General features: G+C 59.4%; 1 pseudogene; it reads left to right on the top strand.

Annotated features, from left to right (window-relative positions):
* The first annotated feature begins 251 nt into the window (after nucleotides 1–251).
* Nucleotides 252–4,420, top strand: LOC101693129 (annotated as a pseudogene).
* The last annotated feature ends 5,039 nt before the right edge of the window (nucleotides 4,421–9,459 follow it).

Raw genomic sequence — 9,459 nt, forward strand, 5'->3', positions numbered from 1 at the left:
GCTTCAGGCTCCCCATCTTCTCTGAGAACCCCCTCCCCATCTTCTCTGAGAACCCTCCAGCTGCTTTCTTTCTTCTTGGGATGGGAGAAAACCCTCGGTGGCTGGACTGTGGAAGCCTCACCTCCACCTGAAGAGTAGGGAGGAGGCACCGCCTGGCTTTCTCCTGGCTCACACCTGCCCTGGGGGCAGGGTCAATGCCCAGGTCTGGGTGTCTTCCTCCCAGGAGATTACTCAGCCTCAGCCCGGGAGCCATGGAGGCCGCTCTGCTCCTGAACATGGAAGGGATCAAGAAAACCATCCTACATGGAGGGACCGGGGAGCTCCCAAACTTCATCATGGGGTCCTGGGTGAGTGGACCTGGTCTGCTGCATTCCTGCTGTGTGTCTTTCGGCTTTGCCAGAACAGGGCCAGGAGGGACGTTCCCAGAATTATCAACCCTCGAGCACCTGGGAAGCTTGGAAACGGTGCCCACTCACCGGACATGGGCTGGGGGAAGGGCTTTGGGAGTTTTGTGATGCCCCAATGTAGAGTGGAGCCCTCAGGGTTCACGGTTTTGTCCACAAATGTCTGGTGAGCTTCCCTGCAAAACGGAGTGGCAGGGTCTGTGGCCTCAGATCTAGGTCTTCTGTAAGCCAGGCTCTGAGGTCCTGCACAGCTGCCAGGCGGGACAGCCAGTGGCTTGGGGTCCTTGGGGCAGGGGTGAGGGCAGGCAGCATGGGGATCGCTCTGGGGTCCCGGCATCTGGATAGGGTGTGGTGAGCTGAGCCTGGAAGATAGCCCCACCAACGATGGTGGGAGTTTTGTCTGAGACCAGGGTACCCCTCCTCCTGACCAGGTGATCTTTCACTTCCGCACCACGAAATGCGAAGAGGAATGGATGGTGATCGACGACAGCAAGCTTGTGAGCCACCCCATGCACATCACCATTGGGAAAATGTTCAAGCTGGAGGTCTGGGAAGTGCTGCTGACGTCCATGCGGGTTGGCGAAGTGACTGAGTTCTGGTGGGACACCATTGTGAGTAGCCCATATCTGCCCACGAGGTCCAAGTCTCCATCAGCCCCCCTGCCGGCTCTGCAGGGCAAAGTGAGGTGAAAACGAAACCCTGCATCCCTTCCTCTGCCTCTGAGCACATGGAGGAGAGCTACCCCAGACCACAAGCTCCCAGAGTGACTGTGGGTGTTGTGGTTGGCAGGGTGGGGTGTGGCACCAGGACCGTGCCCCACACATGATTACTGGGTCCTGGGGACTTTTGGTCACTAGTCACTTTCCTGCCCTTCTGCCCATGCCCATGAGCCATGTAAAACTACTCTCAAATCTGTGACCCTCCTGGGATCGCCTCCTTGTTCTGTGGCCCAGATAGAAATGGCAAGACTCACTTTTTTTTTTTTTTAAGATTTTTTTATTTATTCGTTTGAGAGAGACACAGTGAGAGAGTACAGGCAGGAGGAACAGCAGTGGGAGAGGAAGAAGCAGACTCCCTGCTGAGCAGGGAGCCTGACATGGGGCTTGATCCCAGGACCCTGGGATCATGACCTGAACTGAAGGCAGACACCTTGGAGGACAGGCTGATCTATTTTGGCCCCTCCCTGTTCCTGGAGCTGCCATGAGGGTGCTGGAGATGGGCTGTTCTGGACTGTCCCAGCAGAGGGGGGCTCTCAGGGACAGTTCACAGGTGGGGCAGCTGAGGCCCAAGGGGCTGGTTTTCTCAGCCCTCCTCCTCTTTGAGGCTGGCGAGCTCCATGCCCAGTGCAGGGAGAGGCTGGGATGAGCGGGGCCTACACCCACACCTCCTCTAGCTCATGTCAGCTCCCTGACCACAGGTGTGGCTGAGGGGCCAGAGCTCAGACAGGTGCCCAGGCTCCCTGCTAATCAGCAGCCCCCTGGTGATGTCAGGCACACCCTCTGGCCCCTGGACCCCGTGCCTTTTCCTACTCCCCACACTTGCCTCCCCGCAGATCACCAACCCATGGGCTCAGGTGTCCTCGGGAGAGAAATGGGTTGGGGCCAAGCACAAGGGCCAGGAAAGGTGAGAGCGTGCCCCCTGGAGTGGGGCACGAACCCAGCCTGTGTTGTTTCCTAGCTGGGTGACCTTATGCAACTAACTTCATGCCTCTGGGCTCCAGTTTCCCAACTGTGGAGTGGGGATAAGGGCCTCTCTCGCTGGGGCATTTTAAGGATGGAAGGAGCTGATGGAAGGAGCTGGGAGAGCACTTGGCCTAGAACACAGTGCACCACAGTCCTTCCTGGGGGCCTGTTGAGGGCAAACAGCAGCAACAGCCCCAGGTTGGTGAGGCTGTAGCAGGACTCAGAGCGGGTGCTCCAAGCACACAGGCCAGACGCCATTCACCATCTTTCCCCCCAACACACAAGGGGTCTACTCCATCCTGTCCTGGAGCCTGCGGCAGGTGGCGGAGGGCAAGGACCCCACGGAGTGGCATGTACACACTTGTGGGCTGGCCAAAATGTTTGCCTACCACACACTGGGCTACGAGGACCTGGACGAGCTACAGAAGGAACCACGGCCTCTGATTTTCGTGATAGAGCTGCTGCAGGTGTGCCCTGGGGACAGCAGGGACAGAGGGCTGTCCCAGCCTCAGGGAGCATGCGGTGTGGGGAGCCCCACCTCGCTGATCCTGGGATCACTGCCTTCTCTCTAGAGCATGAGCAGGCTCCTAAACCACTGCCACGTTTATGGGGTGGTGGGAGAGGGTCTGGCCTGGGTTGGAACTCAGGTTATGGCCAAAAATGAGGTTCAGCCCAAGGGCTACATGGGTGAACTAATAAGGGAATTATGCCAACAATAGGGCCTTTGTGGGCATGCTAGGACAGTTGTGCGGTTTGTGCACTGCACAACTGTCCTAGCAGGACACCTCTAAGGTGTTCTTTTTAGACTTCATAGATCTGAACTTGTATGACGACAATTTCCCAGCAGGTGGCAATAACGTGTCTTGTTCTAGCCAAGTGAGTATGGAGACCGCCTTCTGAATATTGGAAGTCCAGTGTTGACAAAGTGCTCTCTGTCCCTAACTTGCATAAAGGTGCTGATTTAGGGCGGACACAACCCGTGGCTTCCATCCCCTATGTATATGGATGTGACCAGCAAGCATGCTTGTGGAGAAGGCAGAGGAGGCGGGTCCCCAGCTGCGGGGGCGCAGGTCCCCCGGTCCCTGCCTGACCCGCCTGCCACTGTCAGGCCAGCTGGAGGCCCAGAGCGAGTACCAGCGGGAGATGTGGAGCCTGAACAACCAGGAGAAGATGCAGGCGGTGCCCATCCTCTTTGGAGAAGGGAACCGGCTCTTCAAGCTGGACTGCTACGACGAAGCCTCCAGCAAGTACCAGGAAGCCATCGTCTGCTGAGGAACCTGCAGACCAAGGTGGGGGGCTGCCCATGTGGCCGGGGCGGGGGGACGGCACCAAGGGTGGGGGGCAGGCGGCCTAGCTCACAGCTGACCGGCATGCTCCCCTGCGCAGGAGAAGCCCTGGGAGGTGCAGTGGCTGAGCTGGAGAAGATGATCAATACCCTGATTCTCAACTAGACACCTGCCAGTGTCTGCTCAAGAAAGAGGAGTACTACCAGGTGCTGGAGCACAAGAGCCACAGCCTGCGGCTGCACCCAGGTGAGGCTGGGCGCCAGGTGGGGTGGGCCGGCACGATCGGGGTCGGGGGGGCTGGCAGGTCAGGGGGCGGGGCAGGGCCTCTGAGGGAGGCCTTTGTACTCACCACAGCCTCTGGGACTCCCAGGCAGCAGGCCTGCACACTGGTGCCCTGGCAGCTGGTGCCGCTGGTGGGAGCAGGTGTTTGTGAGCAAGGTGTGGAGGAACAGGCATGCAGGGTGGAGTGACTGCGGGTGGGCTTCGACATTGATCTCCTGCTATGTGCCGGGGGCTGGGTTCCCTGTGCTCCTTACCTCCTTCAGTGCCCTCAGTAACCCGTGGGGGCGAGGGCAGGGATGGGGCCTGGAGCCTCCACCATGCGGGGACCCCACCGGACTGAGTAGGAGATTATGGGTTTGGAGTTAGCTCTGGGGCCTGGCGGGGTACCCGCAAGGGAGGGGAGAAGGTCCTGCTATTGCCGCTGTCACCCATGTGTACAACCAAGGAGGCGGGCCACGGGGCACAGAGAGGTTAAGGATCACGGTCAAGGTTAAGAGTTTGTCAGCTATGAGGCAGCGCCAGGAAGGGGCTCAGCAGGTGCAGTGTCATCCTCCCTTCAGGGATCGTGAAGGCCTACTATGTGCAGGCCCGGGCTCACGTGGAGGTGTGGAATGAGACGGAGGCCAGGGCGGACCTTCAGAAAGTGCTGGAGCTGGTGCTGGAGCTGTCCATGGGGAAGGTGGTGCATAGGGAGCTGAGGCTTTTGGAAAACCACCTGGAGAAGCGGGAGGAAGAGCAGCTCTGCTGCCGGAACATGCTGGGCTAGGGCGAGGAGTGGGCCTCCCCTGGCCTCCCCTGCCTCCCTGGCTCCCCTGGCTCCCCTGCCTCCCTGGCCTCCCCTGCTCTCCTTGCCTCCCCTGCCTCTCCCTGCCTCCACTGCCTCCCCTGGCTTCTTCTGGCCTCCCTTGGCCTCCCCTGCATCTCCTGGCATCCCCTGCTTCTCCTGGCCTCCCCTGCCTCCTCGGTTTCCCAGGCCTCCCCTGCCTCCCCTGCCTCACTGGCTTCCTCCTCTTCTCCTGGTTGCCCCTGGCTTCCCCTTCCTCCCCTCTTCCCTGCTTCTCCTGGCCTCCCCTGCCTTCCCTGCCTCTCCTGGGTACTTCTGTAGCTGTGCACACTTCCGCTAGAATGCTCTCTCGGGTCCATGCCACACCCTTCTGGGCAGGACAACCACTGGAACTTTACTCCCCCACCCCTACCCCGCTTCTCTCTGTAGCCAAAATTACGTTTTTTTGTGCTTTGCCCAAGTCCTGACTAAAATGAAAAAAACAAAAACAAAGAGTGTAGGTAAGTTTCCCCACAGGCCCTGCATGGCACTATGATCGTGGTTCTTTCTCTGTGGTCCCCAATCCATGGGCCCAGGGCCAACAGAATGAGGCTGTTCCTGGTGGCAGGAGTGGCCATGAAAAGTGTGATGATTTCTCTCCTTCCCCTCTTTTGTGTCACCAGGAGGTTTGAGGTATCGGTCCCCCACCCCTGCCCACAGAGGAAAGAGGGTTGATGTTTGGTGGGTTCTGCTTGTGGATAAGGGCTCCCTAGCAGGGGGGAGGGTGGCCAGCATGGCCTGGGGTGAGGAGGTCAGAGCAAGGGGACGCTGTGAGCTGGGGAAGCCAGAGTGGGACAGTCGCCTTCCTCCCAATGGCCCCGGAAGGCTGGACAGGCAGGGGTCCCAGTGGGGGTCAGAGGCAGGGGCCCCAGTGGTTCAGAGTCAGAGGCAGAGCCTGTCTGAGGACAGGAAGCTCCGGCCCAAGGACTCCTGGCCCCCACGGTCCTTTCCGTCCTGTGTGCGACTTCCCTTTCTCTCTCCTAAGGTCCGTGAGGACCTGCCCCCAAATGTGGTCCCCCCCAGCAGGACTGATGCTTGAATGTGTCCCATGATCCTGCCTGGTCTGCTGTGGGTGTCTCCCCACCCAGGACCTTTGCAAGTCTAAGAGAGAAGAGGGGCAGGGCCAGGACATGGAGGGCTGTGTGGCATTAGTGCTCCAGGTGGGGATGGCCCCGGGCAGCTGGAGACCCCTCCCCTTGTCACAGAGTCCACAGGGGTCCCTGCAGCCACACCATCCACTGGATTAAGATTAGTCACATTTCCACGTGCATCTTTCTAGGCCCGGTCTCCACCAGCCCTGCTGGTCCCCAGCCTGTGCACCTGTCCTTTTTGATTTTATAGTAGACACAAGGCCAAGGGGTGGACGACCGGACCCTTTCCAGGAACCATCTCACACCCCATCTGGCTAGTGTGGCTGCCCTCCCCTGGGGCCCTCTGGCTTCTACACCTGTTTCCCCACCTCCTGCAGCTTCTGGAAACCAATGCCCTCCTGCCTCTGAGCCACCCCCAGGGGTCCATTGGGTCCCCTGGCCTGCCTGCACCCTCTGGCCTCCCTCTTGCCAGCACCCTTCTATTGTGCCAGCTCACCCAAACCATTGGCATGGTGCCCCCACTCAGCGCACTTAGCTGGGTCACATGGCAGGTCTCTCTGCCACAGCATGTCACCTATTCACAGGCTTTGGGGATTAGGCCACGGGCATCTTTGGGGAAAGACTATCTTCAATCTCACCTGTACCGCATGGCCCATGTGTGGGGGGCGTCATGAGCACTTTGCCCACACGGTCTGGGGGATTCCCTTCCCTGACCCTGCCCACTGCAGGCTCCATGGAAGGTCGGGCGGAGCCTCGTCTTCCTGACGTGCGTGTGCAGAGCTCCTGACTTCAGGTCCTCATCAGCGCGAGAATCTAATGAACAAAGACTCCTGCCTTGCCTCCCGCTACCAACACAGACAGCATTGGAAGACATACTGGGCATCTGTCTCTCCCCAGCAGTCTCAAGGCTGGCGGCCGCTCAGACTGCGCGGTCTTGGGCAGGTAGCCCATTCTACCCAGATGGGTCGGTGTCAGCCACCAGGACAATACCCACTGCAGATGGGGGCAGGAACACTGGCTGAACCAGAGCATTTGTCCGTGGGAAACATCTCTGTTCTCACACATGCAAGGGCCCTCAGAAATGGTCAACCCAACCTCTCGCTTTGTGGATGGGGAAACTGAGGCTTACAGATGAGGATGGGCATAGCCGAGGTCACCGCGGTAGTCACAGACAGAACCAGGGCTGAGGACACTTGTCCACACTGACCAGGGAGCCTCAGGAGGGAGGAAAGGAAGGCCCTGCGCTCCAGCACAGTGGAGGGGCTGGGGGAGAGACGCTGGGGACAGGGGTCAGGTGTCCGAGGCTGGGGTCCCTGCAGCGGCTCGCACGGCTGGGGAGTACTCCTGCCACATTCTCCCTGGTGGCCTGGAATCAGGAGAGCAGGTGGGCCGGAAGAAGAGTCTGATGAGGGTAGACAAGGGGGAGGAGGCAGGAGGAGGGAGGGGAGGAAGATGAGAGGGAGAACAGAAAGAGCATGTTTAAGAGGACACAGTGTCCCCTCCCAGCGAGGTGACCTCATAGCCCAAAAAGACCCTCCCTCAGGAAAGAGCGGGGGAGGGGGGAGCAGGTGACTGCAGGCCCCACCACCTGGTGCAGAGCGACATGGAGCCCACAGCCCAGGCACTGAGTCCCGCAGACGCCCAGGCAGGAAGGGACCACGCCCAGCGTGGTCCAGGTGGCTTCAAATTCAAGCAGCGGCGATGATTTCGAGTTTCCTGGCGGCCACGCTAAAAAGGTAAAGAAGAAATAGGTGACGTTAATGTTGACCCAATATGTCGAAACACTACCATTTTTCCCTAAATGATATGCTTTGCATTTTGTTTCTGACATGGTCTCTGGGGTGATCCTAACTTGGCCAGCATGTGGGTAGTTGCCTCCCACCCTAGGCCTGCCCCACACACTACAAATTAGACTCCTTCTGGGGCTTCATGTGTACGTGCTCCAACAGTGGATTCCCCTCTGTGCTCTTTAGTTAGTGCATAAGCCTGTGGGTTCAAGCAAAGGTGCACTCCTGGTGACCTTTGCCAGCAGGCGTGGATGGGGCCAGGGTGGGGCTCAGGGAGACAGACAACAGACCAAAAGATGCCACTTATCCTCACCACCATTTTGGTTGTGATGGGGCCCTGTGCAAGGCCGCTGGGCTGCTACAGTTGTGTGTGTTGTGCACTGCACAGTCCAGGGGGGTCTCCCTGTTTACCTCCTGGTCATCTTAGGTACATGTCATTACTGCAAATTCCCAGCAGATGTCAGGAAGTGTCTTGGGGAAGGTGCAGCTTTTCCTAATTTGCTCATTTGCTGTATTGGCTAATGCTGGCCCTGTGTTTCTGCTGAGTTGGCCTGGAGAAGTCACTTTCTGTGGGCTAGGCCTGAGGATGTCTACATCTGACACTGCCCAGTACTCATCGACTCATCGACCAGAGCATGCCAGGAATGATGGCCGGCCGGCGATGCCGGGGTCCCTGGGTCCTTCTCTCAGCCAGGGAACTGCCTCTGGGATGGGTTGCCCAGCTGGGGTTGTGGGTAAGCCAGGACAAGGGTACCGTCACCCCTTTAGATCGTCCTGGTGCTGCTGGGGCCTGGGGTCCTGTCCTGAGGGCAGGGCTACTCCCTCTGGGAACTCATATGTGGCCTGGCTCTGGCACAGGATGCAGGCCGGCGTCTTTGTGTCCCTCCCACCACACCCTCCAACCTCTACTTCCTGTTCCTGCCTGACCACACTGTCCTTCCGGGATCTGGTAACCGTGCCCCTCCCGCTCCCGCCCACCCTCCCCCCGCATTTTGGGGCTGTGCCAGGACCTGGCTGCTGCAGTCTGGGTCTGTTTCCCATGGATTCCCTGTGTCCTGCCTGCAGCTCGGTCAGGTCCCCTCGTAGAACCTTCCTCAAGCTCCCCACACTGATGGAGCTTTGGGATCCTGGCCAAACCCCAGCTGATGTGCTCACCTGGCCAGTTCAGTCTTCCCAATGTCCTGCTGAGTGGGTTTCTCACCCTCTCCGTACTCCTGCCTCCATACAGTGTTTACAGAACTTGAACGTGGGACAGTTTAAGTGACCTACCCACGGCTGCCCGGCCAGGGCCCCGCAGAGCTGGGGTGGGAAGCAGAGCTGACTCTCTGAACTCCACTCCGGCCCCAGGGCTGTCCCTTTGTGAGGCACCTTCTGGATGGTGACCATCCTCCACGGTCCTCCTGTCTCTGACACAGGGGCCCCCATGGCCATTGATTGGGTTGTCGGATGAAGGCCAAGCATGGCATCATGCATTAGCCATCGTGGTCATGCCAGGTTCCCAGAGACCAACTCGGTGACACCTGCTTGGTGTATCGGCACTGAGTGGAGGGCCAGTGCTTTGGCCCAGGGTCACCTCCTCGCACACCTGGGCCGCACCCCAGTAGTCCCAGCCTTCCCCGGGCCTCCTAGGAGGAGGGAGGGGAGGCTTGCAGCAGGTGGTGGCGGCAAAGAGGTCCCCTCTGATTTGGTGAAGCCATCAGCTGCCTCTCCACACGCTCCCTCCCCGCATGCCTAGTGCCTCTTTCTGGCTAATTGAGAACAGCTGCCCGAAGTGGGAACCCATTTCTGGTGGCCATGCAGAAGCCATCTTCCCAGGAAGGCTGCTGGAGGGGATCAGCAGTTAGCTGGGGATTTAGGGATGGGTTCTTGCAGGCTAGGCCACTTGGCGAGGAGGCGTCCCCACAGCGCAGGGAGAGCAGGGGGGTCTTCCTAACTCCTGGTGAGCACGCACGCAGCTAGAACCTTGCCACTGCAGTAGAGAGAAGCTTGTGCCGTGCAAGTCGGACACCTGTGGGTCTGAGACAGGTTCGTGCAGAGCGGTGGAGGTGTGGGTCCTGTGGACCGCTGGGGGCGTGGCTGCACTGCCTTCCCACCTGTGTGTGGG

Source organism: Mustela putorius, unplaced genomic scaffold (genome assembly GCF_011764305.1).
Source record: "Mustela putorius furo isolate JIRA1106 unplaced genomic scaffold, ASM1176430v1.1 tig00000398_pilon_pilon_pilon, whole genome shotgun sequence".
Classification (NCBI taxonomy): domain Eukaryota; kingdom Metazoa; phylum Chordata; class Mammalia; order Carnivora; family Mustelidae; genus Mustela; species Mustela putorius.